At 39.2% G+C, this 23,975-nt stretch overlaps 1 protein-coding gene across 5 annotated transcripts in view; it reads left to right on the forward strand.

Annotated features, from left to right (window-relative positions):
- CDK14 (cyclin dependent kinase 14) overlaps positions 1-23,975 on the forward strand; it is a 302,744-nt gene that overhangs the window by 67,459 nt on the left and 211,310 nt on the right. The window contains exon 1 of one of the 5 annotated variants that reach the window (XM_020785176.3): positions 1,348-17,403. The exons of 3 other annotated variants lie outside the window; for them this stretch is intronic. The gene's annotated coding sequence lies outside the window, so the exon portion shown is untranslated. Of the gene's footprint in view, positions 1-1,347; positions 17,404-23,975 lie in introns of those variants that run through there. One more of the 5 variants, XM_078378688.1, reaches the window with a different exon arrangement.

Raw genomic sequence — 23,975 nt, forward strand, 5'->3', positions numbered from 1 at the left:
TTTGATCTCCTTGCAGTCCAGGGGACTCTCAAGAATCTCCTCCAGCACCACAATTCAAAAGCATCAATTCTTTGGTGGTCAACCTTCTTTATGGTCCAGCTCTGACTTCCATACATCGCTACTGGAAAAACCATAGCTTTGACTATGCAGATCTTTATTGGCAAGGTGATGTCTCTGCTTTTGAAGATGTTGTCTAGGTTTGTCATCACTTTCCTCCCAAGGAGCAGGTGTCATTTTAATTTCGTGGCTGCTGTCACCATCTGCAGTGATCATGCAGCCCAGGAAAGTAAAATCTGTCACTGCCTCCGTATCTTCCCCTTCTATTTGCCAGGAGGTGATGAAACCAGTGGCCATGATCTTAGATTTTTTGATGTTGAGCTTCAGACTGTTTTTTGTGCTCTCCTCTTTCATGCTCATTAAGATGTTCTTTAATTCCTCCTCACTTTCTGCCATCAGAATTATATCATCTGCATATCTGAGGTTGTTGATATTTCTTCCAGCAATCTTGATTCCGGCTTGGGATTCATCCAGTCCTGCCTTTCGCATGATGTATTCTGCTTATAAGTTAAATAAGCAGGGAGACAATATACAGTCTTGTCGTACTCCTTTCCCAATTTTGAACCAATCAGTTGTTCCATATCGAGTTCTGTCCCTTCCTATCCCACGTATAGATTTCTCAGGAGATACATAAGGTGATCGGGCACTCCCATTTCTTTAAGAACTTGCCATAGTTTGTTGTGATACACATAGTCAAAGGCTTTTGCATAGTCAGTGAAGCAGAAGTAGATGTTTTTCTGGAACTCTCTGGCTTTCTCCATAATCCAGCGCATGTTAGCAATTTGGTCTCTAGTTCCTCTGCCCCTTCGAAATCCAGCTTGTACTTCTAGAAGTTCTCGGTTCACATACTGCTGAATCCTACCTTGGAGGATTTTGAGCATAACTTTGCTAGCGTGAGAAATGAGTGCAATTGCACGGTAGTTGGAGCATTCCTTGGCACTACCCTTCCTTGGGATTGGGATGTAGACTGATCTTTTCCAGTCCTCTGGCCACTGCTTAGTTTTCCAAACTTGCTGACATATTGAGTATAGCACCTTAACAGCGCCATCTTTTAAGATTTTAAATAGTTCAACTGGAATGCCATCACCTCCACTGGCCTTGTTGTTAGACAAGCTTTCTAAGGCCCACTTGACTTCACTCTCCAGGATGTCTGGCTCAAGGTCAGCAACCATCCAGATCTTTCTGGTATAATTCCTCTGTGTATTCTTGCCACTTCTTCTTGATGTCTTCTGCTTCTGTGAGGTCCCTGCCATTTTTGTCCCTTATCATTTTGCACATTTTACGCAAATGCTAATGCCTGAATAGGAGTGCTGTGTACGGAGGCTGTAGGAAGGATGAGTCTCGAATCAAGTTGTTGTCAGTAGCCAGGTCTTGGAAAAGTCGCATTCTTATTGGACACTGGGTTTAAGAAAAGACTACTGAGAACTCTCTGTCTCCACACAAACACATGGATCCATCCAAAATGATATTTTAGAGATGTCCAAGGCTTGATATTCTGTGTAGTATGGAGGCTAGAGTGGCAGACTAGGACTCTGGAGGCCTGGCTTCCAATTCCCACTCAGCTATGGAAACTCACTGGGGGTGTGGCAGTGGTAAAAACACTCCTTAAATATCACACTTACCTTGAAAGCCCCATTAGGGTCTCTGTAAGTTGGCTCCAACTTGATGGCACGTGATGGCAGCAGCAGGGCTTGCAAATACCCAGTGGGATTGTGTGTTTAAACATTTCTCCCTTTAAACTGCAAGCCACCTTGTGTTTGAAGCTTCTTTCATTTGTAAAAGTGGGTCGCTGTGTTAGCCTGGGAGGACTGCTTAAGAAACATGAGTCCAGCCCTTCTTTCTCCTATGAAGTGGAGAATTAGTTATGTACATGTGTGTGTGTGTGTGTGTGTGTGTGCATGCACATGTGCTTGTGTGTTTCACATTTGAACTATTGTACCTGTGCTGCCTTACCTTAGAAATAGTAGGTCATACCCCTTTGGTATCTTCAGACTTAAGGAGGCTATAGGAATCCATTTACTTTTCATTATTTTGAGATTTTAAATTCGTATTTCCATAGCAGCCCCTTCTGGAAGAGCTGTCATTGCTGTTTGCCCTTCTATTGTATTCACTGATCATTAGGGACCATTTGGCTCTTCTGTGTTCGTGTTTAATATTTTGGAAGACACGAGAGGAAAGCGTTCTAACTACCTTTTGGGAAACTTCACAAATAATCAGTGGACCAGATGATGGTGCCATTTTTGAGGCTGATGTTCCTTTTACTTCTATCATGTGCATTTATCTATTGATCTTTCTGCCCTATTTAATCTTGGCAGATAAAACTGATTATAAGAAGGTTATGAGATTTTCTGTCTTGAATCTTCATCTTTGGCTGTCGGTGGTTCTAGAATAGGAAAAGGAAAGGGCCAACTTATATTAGAGACCATCTTGTCTTATTCATGTTTTAGAATGCAAAGAATAGTCTATTGATGTGAAATCCTAATGATATGGGGCAAGGAAGTATCCTTTCTCATTCCCTCCAGAAAACCTTCTCTGTGTGTATGTGTCCTGGAAGTTATATGAGAGACATTCTGTGTATGGACAAAGATTTTGGATTTGTTCATAATCGATGTGTTAGGCCCACATAAGTGAGTCTTCATGCTGTGAAGTTCAGCTTGAAAGCCACAGCTGTTTCAAAGGAGGGTCCATCATCTTGTTTAAGTGCTTTTGACCCCTGTGCTCATACATTAACATTAATAATGCTGAATGGGTGAATTGTTACGATTACTGTAATTGCCATTGATTCGGTTCTTCTAATTTTATGAAAAATATTTCTTAATTGGGCTTCTTTATAATGAAATGCAGGCTATGTTTCCATTGTGGCCCTGGGATCAAAGCAAGCACCCAGCTACCTGTGTAAATAACGTATATACGTAGGTGATGTTCTCTGAATGCTGTTTGTGTGTGCCTGTGTGCTTGTGTGCTTCCAATTCCTCTTGCTAAGATGTGCGTTATTCTAATAAGGCTTCTTTACTTCCTCTTATCACAGATCCATTTTTTCTTGGTCATGATCGTTTCATGTTCCGGGACAAGCTTTTCATTCTCTCACACAGGAGTGTATAACCTTTAGAGGTCCATGGGTTGCACAAATACCCCACATTTTAGCAGAATGCACCTGCTTCTTTGTCCTAACCCCTTAAATATTTTATTTTAAAAGTCTTGTAACTGGAAAAGCCCCCTCATGTTCTTTAATAGCAATTTAAAAGATACACAGTTTTGGAAGTGTGTGATTAAAAAATTGCCTCCCATGCTCCCAGGAGGTCATAAAGGCTGTTATGATGATGTTGGGCTGTAACTTCTGTGGTCTCTCATGACTGAACATGCACGCTAGGGATGATGAGAGCTACAGTTCACCAACACATAAAAGGGATCTAACAGCTCATTCATTTCCCCTTCCTGCTTTTCAGGCTCTCTTTTCCAACATGGCATTGTGCAGTTTGTGGTTGTCTCTGTGTGTTTCAGAACATGACCGAGTTGCTTTTTTTGGAATATTAACTCCCAGAATCCTCCAGGAAGCTGTCCATTCTGATTAATCTTGCCTTGTTGTTGTGCAGTTTGCTTTAGTGGATAGAGACACTAATTTTGCAATTAAAGGGCGATTTTGTGAGATGCTCGTATGTGAGGAATTGTGTGGTTGTGCTGGCATGCTCTTTTGTATTTTTTCAGGTGACAGGGTGCATGTGCCATCTTACTATACAGCTGTTGGCTTCTGGAATGACTTCATTACAAAGATATAATATAAAAATGTGTTGTATTACCCTCTGTCAAGTCTCAGGCACTCGATTATTTCTAACAAAACATCATCTTGATTATTAAAAGTGTAAAACAAAATAGTCACACTGGTATGCTTCTCCCATCTTATGAATTAATAACTCACTGAACTCAATTCAGAGTGACACATTCCATTAAAAAGTCAATATTGCATCAAAACCCAAACGACCAGCCATATTTTGTGCAAATGTGCTGCTTATATATCCTCTTGTGAGTATTAGAAAATATGCTCCTTTATATATTTGTCTCCTAGGATGTTCAGGGTCAGATCTGTTCAAAAGCTAAATAACATTTAAAAAGCTGATCATGGACCACTTGATGCCAATGGCAACAAACAACAGCATGTTAATCAGGGTGGACAAGGCCATCATGAAATGTCTCCCTATATTAGGCTTGTGTTGTGGTTTGTATGTGTTGGTGGGGCAGGGGAATCGACGCTCATATATTTATCACGGCCCCTCTGCGGAAACTGCTGGAAAAATGTGAATTTTTCATGTGGAGATGTAATATTTGAAAGATGTTTGCCACGTGGATTACTATTACCAGAGAAAATATGTAATATGTAATTTGCTACAGAAAACTGTATTTTTTTCCAGATACTGTGATGTTCCGTTCAGCTGCTGCCATACAGAAAGAAATCCTCTGCCTTCAGTTTCTATGTAGAGATCATTCTTCTGGGACCTTCTTGGTTCCAAATTGGAAATAATGTCCATCTTAGAATTCAGAATTTTACTTTAACTGGGTAATATTAGTGGTTTGAACACTGACCTGACACTTCTGAGATTTTCAACAAAACCAAAACAAGAACGTTCATTGAAAAGAATCCTAGTAGCTTGCTGTAGAATTTGTGTCAATTTAATGTCATGGCAGTATTTCTCTCCATATTATTGCAGATGTATCTATGTGTTTCTCTGTAATATCATGATGTACATTGGCTTCTAGCCAATGGTTTGTTGTTCTTCTTAGTTTCATGTGTATTTTGAGACTGAGACACTTACCTAAATATTTAGTGCCTGACATACCATTTTCCTTATCTCTCTCTATGCCAGTTAAATAGAATAACTGTGTTCCTTTCAAAGCGAGATGCCTACAATTATTATTAAAAAAAGAGAAAAGAAACCAAAAGCTTGTAAAATAGTAGCAATCATAATATAGTTTAATAGTCTTTCTCTAAGAATACTTCTGGGAGCAATTCATGCTTGGTTCACAAAGCCCTAAAGACAGTTTAACATCTTTTGTTGACATGAACTAGGAAACCACAGAAGACAGTCACCCTGGAAATTGGTTTGTTGTGTATCAAATGACTTTGATTTTGTTGCTTGTTAAGGCACGTGATTGTAAAAACTGAAGTAGGTAAAAGAGGTTATTTGTTTTTCACTGTTTAGGTCAAGAAATTATTAGTCCTTCACTTCTTACAATGTCAGAACCAAACATTATAGACCATCATCAATAGACCGTCATCTTGCACTAGTCACTATTTTTAAAATATTGTTATTAGGCATCCTTCAGTCTCGAAAGACTATGGTAACGTGCTCTGTATGGAGGACTTGGAACAGCGTCTAGTGTGGCTGAGGAGGCCAATTCGATTAAATCCACTGTATCCTTTATGGAGTTCTATGTGCTGTACATAACCCCCTGCCTGAAAAAAACACTGCACAATCCATGAAAGGGAAGTTCTCGGCCTGATGAAGTTAGATTCTTCCATGAAAGCTTGCAATTTGTTTGATCTTTTTTAGTGGCCCAGTAAAAGGTATCACTACTCTTAACATCCCTGTCCTTAATTATCTTCCCTACACTACTATGAGGGAGGACCTAATACCAAAAATGGATATAATCCTCTGAAATCCCTAAAGGAGGTCTTTAATCAACAGCAATTTGCTGCTGTCAGCATAATCAACTTTGTGCACAAAAAGCTGTGTAGTAGGACTTCAGCCTGTTGTTTAAAAGTATGTGTTTAATCTTGTTAGCTGTGAATCTTCTTTCTATTTCTTCAGGAAAAAGGATACCTGGACTCTTTCTAGGGAAGGGTAGTAGATTCCTCAAACACAGACGTCCCTTTCTCTTTTATAGTGAAAGAACTGCAGACAACACTGGGATATATTTTTGCAGCTTATAGTCTGCAAGCAATGCACTGTGTTTGTTTTGTTTGTCAAGTTGCTTCTTAAAAATGCATGGCTCTGCCCTCCGATTTCGGCATCATGTATGTAATCTAGGTGTTCTTCTAGACCTGGCTCCTTCTTGCAGTCATGTCCAGCTCAGCCTTCAACCAGCTCAGGCTTATTGCCCAACTCCACCCTTACCTTGATTAGGGTTCTCTGAGGGTGTCAAGCACAGGTCATCTCCAGGATTGATTATTGCAATATTCTCTACATGGGGTTCCCCTTGAACCTGATCTGGAGATTACAGTGGGTCCAGAACGCAGCGACCAGCCTGGTGACTGGTGTGAGCAAATTTGAGTTTATTACTCCAGTTCTGGCTTGCCTGCACTGGCTACTCGTTATGTCTCAGATCAGGTTCAAGGTTTTAACTCTTACCTATAGAGTGCTCCGTGGTTTGGGACCAGGTTACTTGTCAGAGTGTCTGACCCCAATGTCATCTGCCTGACCCACCATATCCTACCAGACCAGGCTCCTCCATGTGGCCACCCCAAGGAAGGCCCGTAAGTCTACTACAGGCAGGGCCTTCTCTGTGGTGGCCCCATCTTTATAGAATCAGCTTCTGGAAGAGTTACACCTGGCTCCCTCCCTTTTGACATTCAGAAGAAAACTTAAGACCTCTCTTTTTAGGTAGGCCTTCCATACTGATCTGGGTTGATAAATATTTTATTTTTATTTTTTCAGTCTCCTGTCTTGCTACATTGTAAACTGTTTGTGTGCAATTGGGTTTCTTTCTCCGTGAGCGTTTTTAATGTGCTTGCATTTTATTTGCTAAACCACCTGGACTAGTGCTTTTGAACTTCACAGTCCCCCAGCCAGCATGGAAGTTGTAGCCTAAAAAAAATAATCACCAAGCTCTGTCTAAATCTTCATGATTTAAAACTGTGCTTAGAAACCGTCAGAAGGTTAACAGTTGTGACTAACATCACCGAAATTCAGGAAATGTAGAACATGTACTGAAACTTTTGTACATTCTTTGAAATCTTGCTAGAATATAGCCTTTCTCTTCTGATAAGCCATTAATCTACTCTCTGTGTTTTTTTCTTTTAAAAATCTGCCATTGCTTTTGAATTTCATAAATTAAGCAGTGTGCATAGCATCCTCATCAGAACTAGTTACTTGATACTACTTCTGTCGTTTCAATAGGCTTCACTCACCAAGAGTCCCCTGAGATGTGAATCCTGTGTCCTGTTTTATGTTCCATTTATTCATTTTAAAAACTACTGCCAGGATATATGTCCTTTTTGAAAACGTTGCCATTGAACATCTTTTATCTGCTGTAAGGCTATAAATACTCCATAGCTTTTGAATTTCTGTGTAAGAATAGGTACGCTAGGTAGGGATCAAGTCTCAAAAGAACCAGTGTCTCAGCTTCAGAACTAACTTTCTTTCTTTCTTTCTTTCTTTCTTTCTTTCTTTCTTTCTTTCTTTCTTTCTTTCTTTCTTTCTTTCTTTCTTTCTTTCTTTCTTTCTTTCTTTCTTTCTTTCTTTCTTTCTTTCTTTCTTTCTTTCTTTCTCTTGCATGTGTGTGCATTTAAATCCAGACATTTCAAATTCACTTTCTAGATTAATTGAATTTTGATTGTGGGGGTCCAATAGCTTTCTATTGTCCTCATTTTGGAGATAATATATTTTTAAGGTTTGCAATATTGGGTGATATTTTCAAGAGTTCACTTGGTTGGGAAGCAGTGAGTGATTGATTGTGTTGTGTCACAAAAAGACATTTATGTGCCATTTTGGAGAATATACAACTGTAATAATTAAAGATAAAATTGGGCCTTGATTGAGAAGTCAAAGAACTATTTAAATTTGTTGCTAGTTGTATCTTTGTGGGATTGAATAATTCTACCTTATTCCTCCTAAGTGTTGTGTCCTTAGTACTTGTTTTTTAAAAAATGCTTCTGCCATCATCCTCAAATTCCTTGATTGGCTTAAGTTCTGAGAAAGCTGAACATTTGAATATTTTATATCTAAGCCAAAGTAGCAAATTAAGTTTTGCAACAATTATGTATGAATTTCATATTTTTCTAAGTGTAATCCTAATGGTTAAAGATGGCTGCTCGCTGTCTTTCTTACCAGCCTATCAATGTTGGAAATCAAGTAGGACTACTCTTGCTCTGAGCCAGTGTAGTACAGTAGTGGATTATGTTGGATTGGGACTCAGGAGACCTGAATTCAAATCTCGGTTTGGCAATGGCAAATGGCATTGGGGGAAGGCAATAGCAAACCACTAATTCAATGTCTCACATATCATGAGTCAGAAGCAATTTGATAGCACATAACCCACCACCACCTTTGGATCTGGAGTAACCTGACTCTTCGGTTATAGTGTCCCTTTTACATTCCTCCCCGCCCATTGTTGTTCTTCTACTGGCAGATCTTAGCTCAACAGAGCTGTTCTGCCAGCATATCTCCCTTCTGGCAGATGTCTGAGAGCAGATGGCAGAAGAAGGTTCTGCTAGCACAAGAGCTTCTCTGCGAAGAGAAGAGGCTTGTGCCTAAGTGGGCATCAATGCCATTCTGGTGAAATACCTGTACCTCTTGGGATCCATCTTGTTTTCATCACCACCATCTTAGAATTGTAGAGCCGGAATGGGACCCTATGAATCATCAGGTCCAGCACCTGTCAAGGAGGCATAATACCCCTCTCAACCTCTGGCTTTGCAGCCAGATATCTAAACCACTGAGCTATGGGGAATTTCTGTGGTGAATGTTCTTACATCTGCAGAAGAATAAACTTTTCCCTGTCATTGTTGTTGGAGTAAACCCTATACAGTATCTGATTTTCCAGGTACATACAAGTTTTTACAGTATTATGAATGCTACATTCCAGTGGTGTAACCATCAGTGTGGATGAAAGGGATCTAAACTAATGCACAGACATATGGGAATCTTGATCTACAGTGCTGTACACAGACATGTTTGATTTATGGATTATAGATTAGTTAATCAGCCTAGCGTCATAATCTGGATTTTTCATGAGGCATATGCTGGATTCCAATGCAGAATTGCATTCTCCACTTGAGACTAATGGTATTGTTTTGCTTACCAAATAATATCAGTCTTTTTATACGTGCATACTGGTATTAAGGTCTCAAACTGTATGGTACAATAGTTATGTGTACACACTAGATGATCGTATGGATATGAAGGAAAAAAGCAACCTGACAAGAGAAGAGTGAAGCTAATCTAAATTTGTACCTTTTCTGCTGGTACTGCTGTCCTGTTAAAATGCTTCTGTTAGTTGCTAGTCACCACAGGTAATCAAAGAGAAATTGTCATCTCTGATAGCATTTCGTATTAATCCCAGTGCAAGCCATCTGGAATGTTAACAATAACTATTCAACCTATCAGGTGCCTTCAGTTTCCTGGACTTCTTAATTCAGATGCCCAGCTTTCATTCTGAGGCAATGAACCATGTAGTTCCTTAGTGTCTGGATAAATAAGCAGTCCACTGATAAGAAAACAAAAAGACCTACATATTTTTTATTAGATTCATGACTCTGGAAGAAAATATCCATTTTGTAGGCTTTAATCTAACACGCAACATATTCTATATTTGTGTACACATAGATTAGAACATCCAAGTTTGTAATGTTCACAATTCCTGCTCGTTATTTATTTGAACAGAAATCCCTGTCCTGTTTTGGTAGGTAGAGATAAAGAAATAGGAAATTAAAATAAGTAAAGACCAAGATGAGTTTTGAATTGCCCTGATGTAAGATCATCCAATCTGTATGCTAGAAAAATAATATGCCTTCAGTTTCGATATGAACCATTAATCTAATATTTATCAGAATACATATAGAGCATAATTAGAGTTTATCTTAAAAAATGAAGACTACTGATGCATGTTTTCTTAAACCTTTTAAAGGGTGGGCTTGTTTTCACACTCACAATTCTGAATTCAGTTTGCCGTATAATATCACATAAGTTAATCATATGAATTTGTTAACCTTTAGTTGAAAATTCATTTTCCGTCTTGTCAACTAAGCATTGTTATCACTCATTAAGTAAAATACACTAACTCATTATATTTAAAATTCTCCAGTAATAGTTGACTTAATAAATTACATATGCATCTAATTCTGTAGTTAATTAAAAAGAAGAAGATCCAGCTGCTTTGAAGTAGGGGTTATGAGAGCCAGAAAGCTCTCACTTAAACTCTCTTAGCCATTAATTTAGACAAGATTCTCTGTCTTTGCCCCACACATACATTTTGGAGATGATAGCACTCTGGTTACTTAGCTTCCATACTGAGTTGTCAGGTTCGCTCGATTAAAGTTGCTCAGTTATTAATGTTTGTGAAGTACTTTGAATACTGTATAAATACTAAGTATTAAAATACAAAGTATTAAAAGCAGGTGAATGAGCGGTAACTCCTTAAGTGAATCTATATCGCTTTTTTTCTGGAAAGCTGACATCCAAGATGTAGGTCATGTCTAAAAGCCTGTATGTTCTGGGAGCAATGAATGATTGTTTTTACTTCGGAAAAATAAACCCTGTTACTCTATGAAATGTGAGCTGTTTGAAAAGAATCATCCTAATTTTGGAACTGAAAAGTGCTTTGCGTTGATACACAAAATGTTTCGTTCCATTTGATGTATTCCACAAAAAGGTGAAAACTAGACCTTTGATGTGTCCATTTAGAAGGGAAAATATAAAACAATGAAATGCCACTGAAAGATTCAGCATACATTCAGTATATTGGAGATTTAAGGTGTAAATGACATTTTACTGTGTTATGTTACTATTCATTTACGTAATCTCTGTTCTTTCAGCTGCTGTAATGATGCAGTGCTTTAGAACTCAGAAGCCTGTACTTAGACTCTGTGTGACAGCAGCAGATATAATTTGAACAATAAAAGTTCAGTAACATGAGCTTTTGTCGGTAGCGAATGTGTGGATGCATATTGATCTAAATACTTTAGTTTGAAACGGTGCAGAATCACTACAAGAACAATCCTTTTGGATGCAGTGATACCTAGTTTGCAACAAATGCTAGTAGTAGTAGTAGTAGTAGTAGTAATGTGCCATCAAGTTGCAACCAATGTATAGTAGCCCTAATAGGGCTTTCAAAGTAAGTGAGATATTTAAGAAGTGATTTTACCAGTTCAATGCCCCCAGTGGGTTTCTATAGCTGAACAGCGATTCAAATCCAAGCCTCCTGAGTCTTAGTCCCTCACTCTATACACTACACCACACTGGGTATTTGTTGTTACTAGTAATAAAGGCATGACAAGAGGAATCTAACTGACATGCTAAAGGACTTCAAATTTTAAAAATGTTCAGAATGCCGCTGAAGACCTGGTGGTGGCAATATTCAAAACTGTATTATTACACACAGCCCTTTTGCATGTAACTTAATTCAATGTAGTTGACACATAATTTTATGCCCCATGCATTTCCAAATGTGCCTATCACTGACCAGTTTCTGCTTTTCACTGACCAAATCTCTCCAAACTTTTAACATCGATGGAACAGTCCTTTTGTTAACATTTTCTTGGTAATGGCTGGTTGGTTCATGTCCTGAGGATTACTGTCCCCTTGTAGCTTTGTAGTTTTCACTGAAATTTAAGACATGCCTGCTGTTCACAGCAAGATCTACCAAATATGTGAACCTTACATTTCTCTCATATCTTTGCTGTTATTATTGAATGGATAAACCTTTGTTAACCTCCACCCTAGATTTTGCTGGGAAATGTAAGCTCTCTTTTTCCATATTTATCCAGAGGGCAACTTTTTAGTTCCAAGATAGTATTCTCCCCTGGAGGCAGATGTTGTCAACTTCCATACTTATTATGGGGAAGGATACTTGCTTCATGCATGCATGTTGGCTTAAAAAGATACACATTTTGAAACATATTTCTCTATTCTTTCTCTCCTTTTGCCTTTCTGGTTGAGAATCAGCAGCACCTGGGTCCCAGCAGGGAAAGGAGAGGAGTGTTAATAAAGCATGGATAGATAGTGGCTTATCCTTTTATTCCATGCTGAGATGGCTGCAGTACCCGTGGCTATACAAAGCTGTTCTTGACCCCAAACACCTCTCTACAGTGGGGTCTTGACTTGAGAACTTAATCCGTATTGGAAGGCGGTTCTCAAGTCAAAAAGTCTGTAGGTCAAGTCTCCATTGACCTACAGTGCATTGAAAACCGATTAATCCCGTAACAGGCCGTTTTTGTTCCATTTTGGTTTTTTTCTGGTCTGTAAGTCAAATCTCAGTCTGCAAGTCAAACCTAAATTTTGCGGCCAGAGAAGTCTGTAACTCAAAAAGTCTGTAAGTCAAGCCGTCTGTAAGTCAAGGGTCCACTGTATTAGGAAGAGTGGATTGAGGGCAACCCAAAATGAAACACTCGTGCCTTCTTTGTTGTCAAAGGACACCTCCAATATGTGTGGTAGTTTGTTGTCAAAGGACATCTCCGATCATGTGTGGCAGAAATCAGTCACTGATGCCTGACTCCCCCCATACCCCAGGCAGTAATTGAAGTCATACTCTGTTCACTGGATTTAATATGGCAACAGCAGAATTGTTTCTGGATTTCTGCAATCATTTTTGTTTACTTTCCATTGTTTTCATGGTCTGCAAAAGAATTGGGAGGTGTGGGTTGACCTGGCTTAGGGAAAACAGTGTTAAAAGATCAATTAATAGGAGATATTTCTGACTAGGGAACACTAATGTGATATCTGCAGGTCTCTCAGAAAACCTGGCTTCTTTGGAAAAGACAAAGGCTTTAAAACCACTGATATTGGATGAAGCAAGATATATTATCAGTACACAAACTCTTCAAATGTCGTGCTGACATTTGTGCACCTGATGACACTCCTGCAGTTAAGCCACATTTAGCTTCATAGACTAGCATTCTAATAAATTTTCATTCTTCTCTTGTGCCAGGCTGGGTGATTATCAGACACACAACTGAGCACCAGAAGTATCATGGATTTGTGGAAGATCACTTTAAAACTCCAACTGTGTATGTGTCATTTGGAAATAGCACCAGCTTGTGGGTATTCCTATTGAGAGGCAATATTTTGTTGGTTGCTGCTCCTGTTGATAGACATTATGGGAGCTATCCCTGCAGATATTGATTGGCTTAGTGGTTTATTGTCCCTATATTTCATTGTAGGCTTTTTCAAAAATCCTTCTTAAGGCTGGAGAGCAAGGTCTTATAATGGCTGAGTAACTCTCTGAGCTTGTAGTTGAACCAAGGGATGTGTCTTAGGGAATTAATTGTCATCCAGAAAGATGCAGAATTCTTTGAAAGGAAAACCTGTTGATAGGGGAACACAATTTACGAAGTATATTTGCACTACAAAGCACACATTATTGTTATGAACTTTGAAGTCATTAGAAAGTAAAGCTTCTGCCCAGTTTAAGTCCAGGTATTGTCTTTACCCAACTAAGGCACAACAGAGAGTGTTAGGGTAATTACAGCATGGTCTGTAATAGGATATTGTCAAAGTAACTGTGTGGCTAATAGAGGGAAGCTAGTTGATTCCTGAATACCACCTACTTTAGGAGGAGGCTACTGAAACCTGGCTGAAGTGACCTAACAGGAACATAACTTAGCTAGTTCTAAGAACATCTTCTCTATGTAAGAATCATTATCGGTATAGTGCATTATGTAAATTTTATTTTCTACATGTGTTTTTGTCTGTTCCAACCATTTTGGTTTTGCTCTTTTAAACAAAGTAAATACTTACAGAATGAAACCTTAATTGCTTTGTATCAGGTATATCTATTCCAGTACTTACTCCTTTCATATGTGATCTTCTGGCCAGCTGTGCTGTTAGCCAGAAAATTGTTATTAGGGATAGGGGTGGCTTTGACATGCCTTTCAGACACCTGTGCCAAGAGGACTTGCCTTGCTCTGGGGTACTTTTATGTTCCTTGATCTGATTGTGTCACACAGGCAGTACCATTTACTGCTCTGCCTCAGGCAGGAAAATTCTGTGGGGCAGCGGTGATCACCATTCTGATAATTTCACGTGTGCGTTGGTATCTTTTCAGGTTGAGTATCTTGATGAAGCAATGCCCATCCATTTGATGTTTGGAAAGATGGCCTGGGGAAAAGCTTGCATATTGCATGAAGCCTAGGGGCTGGGCAAGCTCTAGGAGTTCAGAAGACAGTTTTAATTTCCCTGGACCCACTTCAGGCTGTATCAGTCTCCTAAAATGAAAAGAAAACAAGACGTGGCTGGGTGTCTATTTCTGTTTTGCACTATCTCCCTTTAAAACAAACAAACAAACAAACAAACAAACAAACAAACAAACAAACAGCCCTGCACTTAGTGTTAAAAGAAAACTGCTGCCAGGAAAATATTTTAGGAGAGTGTCCAGGAACTACAGAAACAGATGGGGAGAGCTCACAGGGATTTCTTGGGCTATGTGATTCCCATCCCTGGCCTAGAGTCTCCAAGATGTACAATATATGCTTTCCATGCCTTAAGACTCTTGTGTTGCTGTTGGCTAGGCTAGTGAAGTGCAGTCAGTTAAAACAGCAGTCTCTCCATCATTTTCCTCTCTTGCTTTAAACTACAGCTGGAACTGTGCTTTTTCTCATTGAAGTGAATGGCTGCCATGTAGTGTATTCCAAGTCTTGTGGATTCAAACTCATGAAGTCAGGGCCATGTCCCTACTGCATAGCCCCAGGAGGGATGGAATGCCTTAACTCTCCTGCTAATTTAAATAGCTTGCCTTCTGCACATGGTTGCATGTGTCACAGACACCTGTCCTAAAGAGCATACAAACTATGGAATTGCTTGGGAAAGGGTATACTATGTCTCAATTATGTGCACAAAGTTTGGTTATTAGTTTTGTTGCTTGTCTTCTAGATGCAGGTAGTTCACTGTACTACACACATTAGTGTTAGTAGTGCTAGCATTAGTATTATTAGCAGTATTGGCTCTTCTTTTGGTCATCTCATGAGGTTAGAATAAAGAAGTCTGCTGAGGCTTCTAAGAATTGTAGTTTCTAAGATTTTGGTATTTTGTCACCCCATTTTCTACTCTTAAATGGTATTTTTTCTCTTTTTTGAGAATATTAAACAGTACATGGGATAGTTACAGATAGTGCTACTATAACTATTTATGGAGGAAGCGAAAGATCTTATGCTATGATATCAGGTTTTATTTTATTTTATTGGCTACCCTTGAGTTGGATCACTTCCAGGGCAGCTACAGTTACATTTTTAACTGGTCTTGAACCTATCAGAAGCTGGTATGGCCTTGGCTGTCCCCAAATGCACAGTGTCTATTCTAACCTCAAGTAATTTGCAAATTTATAGTGCTCAGATGCTAAATTGTCCCTCCTACAAAATCTAATGTAACATACAAACCCCAGCAAGAGGGAAATTGCTATTTTAATGCTTCTTCTTGTTTAAGAACAACAGTTTGGCACCTTTGTGAGTAAAAACTGGACTGCAATGGTTTTCCTTGTTAGGTAATATTTAGAAGATGTCTGTAAAAGCACAGCAGCAAAGAATATCTCACCTCCATTCAGCTATCATCTAATTTATTTTGATTGCTTCCTCTAACATGTATAGCATCAGCTCACTGGGGATTTGTGGACTGGGCGAATGCTGGCAGACGTGTTAATGCTGCTTGGGCAGTAGCTGAGAGCCCAGTCTGAATGTGAAGTCACCCATGTGCTATGCAAAGGTATTGAGCATCATGTTTAAATCTGAGCCTGAGGTTTCCTTTTCCTCCTGCAAACCTGCACTGTTTGTAGCCTGATCTCTTGCCTTTATGCTGGTCAGTTTCTGCTGCCATAAAATATCTTATGTGTATTATGGACACACAAATTGTCCTAGAACCATGTCTGAAGTGTGTAATAAAGTGAAGTAGATGACGAAGTCTGAGTTGTAAAAAAATATTGTTCTGAGCCTTTTAGAACATTTTTGGTAGATTTATGGTATTTTGTGACAACCTGAAAAATTAACTAGTAATTTTTTTACTATTCCAAGTGAATCAGTCAGTCAGTCAGTCAGTCAGTCAGTCAGTCAGTCAGTCAGTCAGTCAGTCAGTCAGTCTGTCTGTCTGTCTGTCTGTCTGTCTGTCTGTCTGTCTATCTATCTATCTATCTATCTATCTATCTATCTATCTATCTATCTATCTATCTATCTATCTATCTATCTATCTATCTATCTATCTATCTATCTATCTATCTATCTATCTATCTATCTATCTATCTATCTAAATATTTTTACCCTGCCTTTCTTCTTCAAAAGACCCAAGGTGGCTAATTATTCCACCTGCTTGTAAATATGTATTTAAAATATATGGCTTATTTTGATTTGAGCAATTCATTGATCAAAAGCAAGGCTCTTTATAGGACCATGCAAATGCTCAATGCTTCTGCTTCAAAGTCTTGTGGGCATAACGTGGAACTAGCCCAAAGTACAGATGAGAGAATAGTCTGCTATGCAGTCTAAGTAATGGCAGTAGAAAATGTTGCGTTTACCTCTGCGTAATATCCTTAATTCAGATAGTGAAGTACCCTTGGCTTTACTTTTATTGTGGTCTGAGGATTAATGAGGATATAAACAGGGGCTTCAAAGTTGGTGTAGGTTGGGGGGAGCCTAAAACTATGTCTTTATTTTGGTCAAAATTTTGCTGATTGTGCCAGGCTATAGTCATTCATATTTTAAAAACAGCTGTTTACCGCAAAGTTATTGTACAGAGGCCGAATGTCATCTGCACTTCTTTATTTTTCCCTCTACCTTTCTCCTTAACCATTCACAAGCTTTTCTTTTTGATGCTGGGAAAAAAACTGAATGAGACATAATTAATTGGTTCCTTTTAATTAATCCCTGCATCTCACCAGCCAACATAGATTCACATATTCTGCCCCCAGTTAATTATCCCATCAAATGATGCGACCCCGTGTTCCAGATTCCTATCTCTTCTCTCCCACCCCCAAAATCCATGGTGCTGTGTAAGCCACTCGTACAGCATATACATAGTTACATTGGCTGCAATGATGCTGCAGAGCCTGACTAGAATGCCTTCCTGGGAACTCTACAGGCAAGTCCATCCCATCCTTTTCCTTAATGTATAATTACAAAACCTCTTTCTCCCTATATGTGTGTGCAGCTGACAAAATTTAGACAGAGAAATCACCTTCCTGGATGATCCTCAGTGCCTTCTGCACTACAACTCTGCTGAGAATATTCTGCCTTGAGGGATTTCTTTGTTTTTCTGCTTCTGATTTCCCCCTTTCTTAGCTGTAGTACAGCCGTACCAATTGAGCTTGCTAGTGCAGAAAGATGTTGTGAATTCAGTTGCTGTGAATGAGCCTGGCCTGATTGCATACACGAATGTTCCTAGAGGCATGCTAAACAGTCGCAGGTGGATCTAACCTGATCTGCTCTACAACGCAACGGTAAGGCTGTCTCTGTGTGTTTGTGTGTGTGCATATTTTTTAAAATAAGGGATAAACTGAAATGTATTACTAAATCTTGAGCCCTGATTGTCACATGCTTACAACTTGAGCATTATTCATTCCGTATGCATGCTGGGCGTTCTTTCTTTCTTTTAAATGCTTAAACCCTAGGTATACAATCGTTGTGGCCAGCTCAGAATGACCCACAAAGCTATGTACTCTCTTGAGATGCTTTAGAGCTAAAACAAAAAAACCAACAACCCAACCCTCAAATCTTTCCCCTGTTTTTAAAAAAATTAAGGTGGGGAATCATTTTAACAGCTGTACTTCTTGCTTACAGCTGCCTTTCCTAGTCTGTTTTATTAGAGTATTATGAGGATGTTGCAGACAATTTTGTTCATATATGCTTGGATGAGTGCCCTCCGGGACAAGTGGATGAAGGACGTGACCAATCACTTTTTCATCAGTGCAAACAAGTCTGTGTCATGCTAGATTGAGATGGAATAAATGGCTTCAGTAAATTAGAGGGCTTTCTTAATGTGGAGGAGTGAGGAGGCATGGACTACACTGAAATGAACCTTAAAGGAAATATAATGTGATGTAACTGAGGGTTGTGGAATATTTTGGTGTCTTGAGTTATGTGTTGGCTGTATATGCACATTCCAAAATATTTCGAAGGTTGCATGAAAGCATAGGCAGTGGTCTAGGTTTTAGAGGAATACCTCAGTACAGATTAAAGCTTTGATAGGTGTATTTTATATAAATAGAGCATTAAACCCAGTACTCAGTGCATGGCAGACCAGCATGTAAACCACACATGGGCATATGTGGTAAATGTATTGCAGTGCTAGAGAAGCCGTGAACTGCCTTTCAGCTGAAATGTGGTGGATCTGGCTCCCTCGTATAGTCCTCCTGCATCAATGTTATAGTGGATTCTACTGAGCAAATTAGAGGCTCTTTGCTGGCATCAAGAAAACACCCATTTAAAATGACATTTTCTCTCTGAAATGTGAAACTGAGTTTATTCTATTTTGGTGTGGTGAAGGTGTTCGAAATCTGTATGATGCTGATAGATACTGCTACCTGTAGAAGTATAGAGGGAGCATCGTTGTCTTAAGTACATTAGTTGGCAGCAAGTCCCACTGAAACGAGACTTTCTCTATATGATGATATATAGGACTGGACCATATTTCACACTCAGGTAGAAGGAAAGTTAGGCTTTTGTGACTGCATTACAAATGTTTCCTCAAATGTGAGTGATAGGAGCTACCTGTTTTACACATAGTTAAAACCACAAATTTACATTTTGATAGAAATTTAAGGCTAATATCATGCATTTCTGGCACAATAATTACCTTTGTTATATATGGATGCTTCTTCTTATTTTTTGCTTGTTATATAAGACAGCTGTACATACTCAACATTTGTTTCAGGTCTCCTTCAGATTTGCAAAGAAGTTGTGTGTGGTTGTTGTTTCTGTTGTTATATGCCATCTCTGGAATTTCCTGCCCTCAACAGCCCTGTTCAGCTCCTGCAAACTCAAGGCTGTGGCTTGCTTTATGCAATCAATCCATCTCATATTTGACCTTCTTTTCCTGTGTCCTTCAAGTTTTCCTTGCATTATTGTCTTTTCCAGTGAGTCTTCTCTTCTTCTAATGTGCCCAGAGTATGATAGCGCCAGTTTTCTCATGTAGGAAGAGTTCAGGCTTGATTTGAGCTAGTTTGTCTTTCTGGCAGCCCAGGGTATCTGCAGAGCTCTCCTCCAACACCACATTTCAAATGAATCATTTTCCCCCCTCAGCTTTCTTTACTGTCCAGCTTTCACACCCCTACATTGTGACTGGAAATAAAAGAGTGTGGATGACCTTGGTCTTTATCTCCAGTGACACATCCTTGCCCTTGATAATATTTCTTAACTCCTTTGTTGCTGCCCTTCTGAGTCTCAGTCTCCTTCTGATTTCTTGGCTGCAGTCTCCGTTTGGATTGATGATTTAACCAAGATATACAAAATGTTTAACAGTTTCAATTTCCTAATTATCAAAGTTGTGTAGATTTTTAGTAACCCTATTTTGGTTGTCTTAATATTATGCTGCAGTTGTGCTTTTGCACTTCCTTTTTTCACTTTCATTGAAAGCAGTGCCAAGTCATTGCTGATTTCTACCAGTAATAGAGTGTCATCTGCATATATTAAATCATTGATTTTTCTTCTATCAATTTTTACTCTTCCTTCATCCAATTTTCAGTCTAATCCAGCTTTCCATGTGATATGTTCTGCACAGAGATTGAACAGATAGGGAGATAAAATAAACCATTGTCTGACACCTTTGCCTATGGGAAACCATTCTGTTTCTCCATATTCTGTCCTCACACTAGCTTCTTGTCTGCAGTGCAGCTGATACATCAAAATAGGCAAATGTTGAGGCATAACCATTACTTTCAGAGCAAACCATGGCCTCTCATGATCCCCACACTCAAGGACTTCACTGTAGCCTATAAAGCACAGACTAATATACTTTTGAAATTCTTTTGGTGTGCTCTAGTAATCAATATACATATGTGGGATGATCACTGGTGCCTCTTTCGTTTTCGAATTCAGACTGTACCTCAGGCATTTCTTGCTCCATGTAGGGCAAACATCTTTGTTGCAACAACTTGAGACCACTTTGCTTGCATGGGTAATTAATGCAGTGGTTCTATAGCTGCAGCACTCCTCGGAATCCGCTGTCTTGAGGATTGGAATGTGTATTGTATGTTCCCTGTCTGGGCCGTTGTTTTGTTTTCTGTATTTGTTGGCATACTCTTGTTAGGATTTTGACAGATTCAGTTTCTACAGCTTGGAATAGTTGTATCAGTATTCATTCTACTCCAAGAACTTTCAGAGCAGCTTTCACTTCACTTACTAAAATTGCAGGTTCTTCATCAGGTTGTAATTCTAAGGAACTTGTTATCCTTTTATATTTGCTGTATAGCTCTCCTGTACTGCAGTGAGTCCTGGACCCTTTGTGTATGGCAGGAGAGGAAGTTAAACAGGTTCCATATGCGTTGTCTCCGACGAATTTTTGTTATCACCTGGCAAGACAAAGTTCCAAATAGAGTAGTCCTAGAATGAGCTAGAATTGTTAGCATGTATACATTACTGAAACAGCGATGTCTATGCTAGTTTGGGCATGTTGTGAGAATGGCTGATGGCCGGATTCTAAAAGATTCCTATATGGAGAATTAGTGCAGGGAAAGCGCCCCAGAGGGAGACCACAGCTGCAATACAAGAATGTCTGCAAGTGGGATCTGAAGGCCTTAGGAATGGACCTCAACAGATGAGAAACCTTGATATCTGAGCATTCAGCCTAGAGGCAGGCGGTGCATCATGGCCTCTCCCAATTTGAAGAGACCCTTGTCCAGCAGGCTGAGGCAAAGAGGCAGTCCCAAAAGGAGCAAAATCAGGGAGCTGGACAGGGGGCAGATTGTATTTGTCTTCAGTGTGGAAGGGATTGTCGCTCTTGAATCGGCCTTCTCAGCCACACTAGATGCTGTTCCAAATCCTCTATTCAGAGCACATTACTCAAGACTGAGGGATGCCTACTAGGATAGCTCTCCATTATATTGTTTATATTCTCTCTTTATTTTGTACTTGTTAGATAGTATATTCCACTCTTGGTCTTTCATCATTCCTAATCTAGGTATAAATTTCCCCTTGATTTCTTTGATCTTCCATTCTTCCTCTTCCGTGGTTCTCTTCTATTTCATTGTGCTAGTTATAATAGTTCTCTTTGTCTCTATGTGATATTCAGTGAAAATTAGCATTCAGGATTCTGACCCTACTTCTGTCATTTTTATTATTGAAATAAGAGCCCGAAAAAACCCACAACAACCATTTTTATTTTTGCATCTTGCCCATCCTTCACAATTTTAAGTGTTTGTTCCATCATCCATCTAGGGTTTGTTTGCTTGGTTGTTTTACATAAAGGACAAGTATTTTCCCATTTCTCCCCAATAATCTCTCTTTCATAGTCAGGTGAGTTTAGTAATGCCTTTCCAAGTTTTATAATTTAGTAATTATTGATGTGGACTTTAAATTCATCAGAAATGTTATTTAAATTATATTTTGGCACTGTGTTTCTTTTTCTGTACTTTTCCTTTATTTTTGCACATGTGAATGCTAAATATTTGCTAATATTTAAAGAGATTTTTCTGATTTTTTAAAAAAGGAGAAGCTCTTCCTGATTGATGGATATGCTTTCTTTGGTTGTCCTATTCAGTGAGAAGTGGCTCATTGGAAACCTCCAGTCTACTCCAGTGTAATATTTCCCTCCTCCAAGGCTTTTAGTAAACAGCAATTTGACCCTTGGAGTAAAAAAGAACAAAACACCCTCCCTATCTATAGTGTAAAGTCAGTGGATTAAATCTTATTGTGCTGCTTTTTAAAGACAAATTGTCTCAAGTTAAGAAATCTCTGCAGACATTATCTGTTGCACGCTGAGTTGTATCACTCAGTATGCAATAGATACAGTCTGTGGAGATTCTTCCTCTGAAAGTTAATGCCTTTTGCATAGCAGTCTAACAGGATTTCAACCATTCTCTCATATCTCTTTTCATATCTACCATATGGCTTGCGAAAAATCAGCCCACTCCTTGCATATAACAGTACTACCTGAGAACTTCTTCAGAAAAAAACAGCTTATAAATGCTGGCAATAAGTAAGTAACGTAGTAGAGATATAATTAAGTGAAAAGTATTTAACTGGAAAATCAGTTCCAGTTGGTTCTGTGATGTGGATAGACCTGTTGTATAATTAGGACTTGTCCTTTAACATTTCTGAGAACTACTGTAGTGAACTGGATAACTCAACTGCTAGGTTTCTGTTTGGAATCAGGTTTCATTATCCACTCTATCACAAAATGCACATATTGGCTGAGGACAAATGGTACAGACATACAAATTTGAGTTTTATTTGTGGGTTATGTACTACAGGGTTGTGTATTCTTTTGTTTCAGGTTCTGAATCTTCAATTTTTAAAGAAATATTTCTATTCATTTGAGTCCAGGAGGGGTATTCACAAAAATGGAGAATGGGGCATCATAGGTGGTCTCATGTCCTCGCACTAGTACTACCAAAGCAGCAAATGGACTCTTGTTGAGTGGTTGCAGGTCTCTTGTCTGTAAGGACAGAGATGAGCAGCTGAATGTACATCTGTTGGTATAAATCCTGGTATCATCACCCCTTGAACTGGCTCTCCAAGCTTACAGTCTTGATTTTGGAACAGAAGGACCTCCCACTTCTATGGCTATAACATCTGTTGTTGATGAATTTGGGACTTGTGTGCTTCTCCCGTCATGTTTTTCGCAAAATTTTGCCATTCCAAGCCTAATGAGAAATTCTGAAGGATTCAACAACTTGCTTCCTCCTCTTTTCTCTCTCTCTCATTTGATGGTCCAATAAACTCCTTTTTTGAGCAGAGCCAGCTAGTATGCCTACTGAGACAAGAGGGCACTGTCAGTGGTGAAAATGCCATCTCCCTGCTGCCACTGTGTCAGGCTGAGGGCCTCTGCCATCCCATATTTAAAGCTTTAAAAACAAATGTGCACCACTGCAAGAGAAATGATCAGAGGTGGACATCTCATTTCTTTTTCTTGAATGCTGGATCTGGGGTTGTCCTCAGAACTCAGGTGGTCCCTGGGGTTATCTGTTTTAAAACACATGCAACCTCAGAGATCAGTCATCAGAGGACTCCACTGAGAACAGCATTCAAGAAGTAAACCCTTAGTTCAGGAAGCGTGTCTCCCTGTTCCTTTTATTTTTGGCAGCAATACCTGTTATTAGTGTGAGAGTTTTGTTTTATTTTTTAAATGCATGTAGTATATGGTGGTACAATGGGGACATAGTGGCTCCTTGATTGGAGCAGCACTTCACTTGCCTGAACAACAGGCAGGCAAATTGGGGCTGCCTCTACTTTCTGAGTTCATTTTATATCTGCCCCAGTGTTGCTGCCTCTTGTCACTTCAGTCAAACGTGCTTTATGGTCCTGGGCATAGAGAGACTAAAATGTCAAACTGTACTCTTGAAGGAAGGGCAGAATACAAACTGCTCCCCCTCCCTGCCCAGTAATCCTTTGCGTTGTCAAAATAAACACTAGACATAAATTAGATTTGCTTCATCCAGATCCAACTCTTTCCTAAGAAATGCTTGTACCTGGCAGTTGTTGATCAAATGGCAGTTCTTCAGACTGCCTCAGCCCTTCTCTGTCAGTCAGTATCTGGAAATGATCTCAGGAAATCAAGACCCTCAAAGCAAGACTGCTGCCCAGGTAAGAGAGTAAAACAAAGCAAGGAAGTATTCAGTGCAGTAATATTATGATTTTTTTTTAGACAAGACCATTTTTTTTAAAGAACAGCAGGGGCAACGTGGGAAACCTTCCCCCATTCTTTTACAGCTCAATAATGTTTAGCTAATGATAACCGCATTTCCTACATGTATCTGGAAGTTATGTAAATAGAAATGTGTCTGTGAAATGCAACGTGTTGTACTAGAAAACAATATTTATTTTTTACCTTTCCTGCCATTTAGAATTGAGATAA

The sequence above is a fragment of the Pogona vitticeps genome, chromosome 6 (assembly GCF_051106095.1).
Source record: "Pogona vitticeps strain Pit_001003342236 chromosome 6, PviZW2.1, whole genome shotgun sequence".
NCBI lineage: Eukaryota > Metazoa > Chordata > Lepidosauria > Squamata > Agamidae > Pogona > Pogona vitticeps.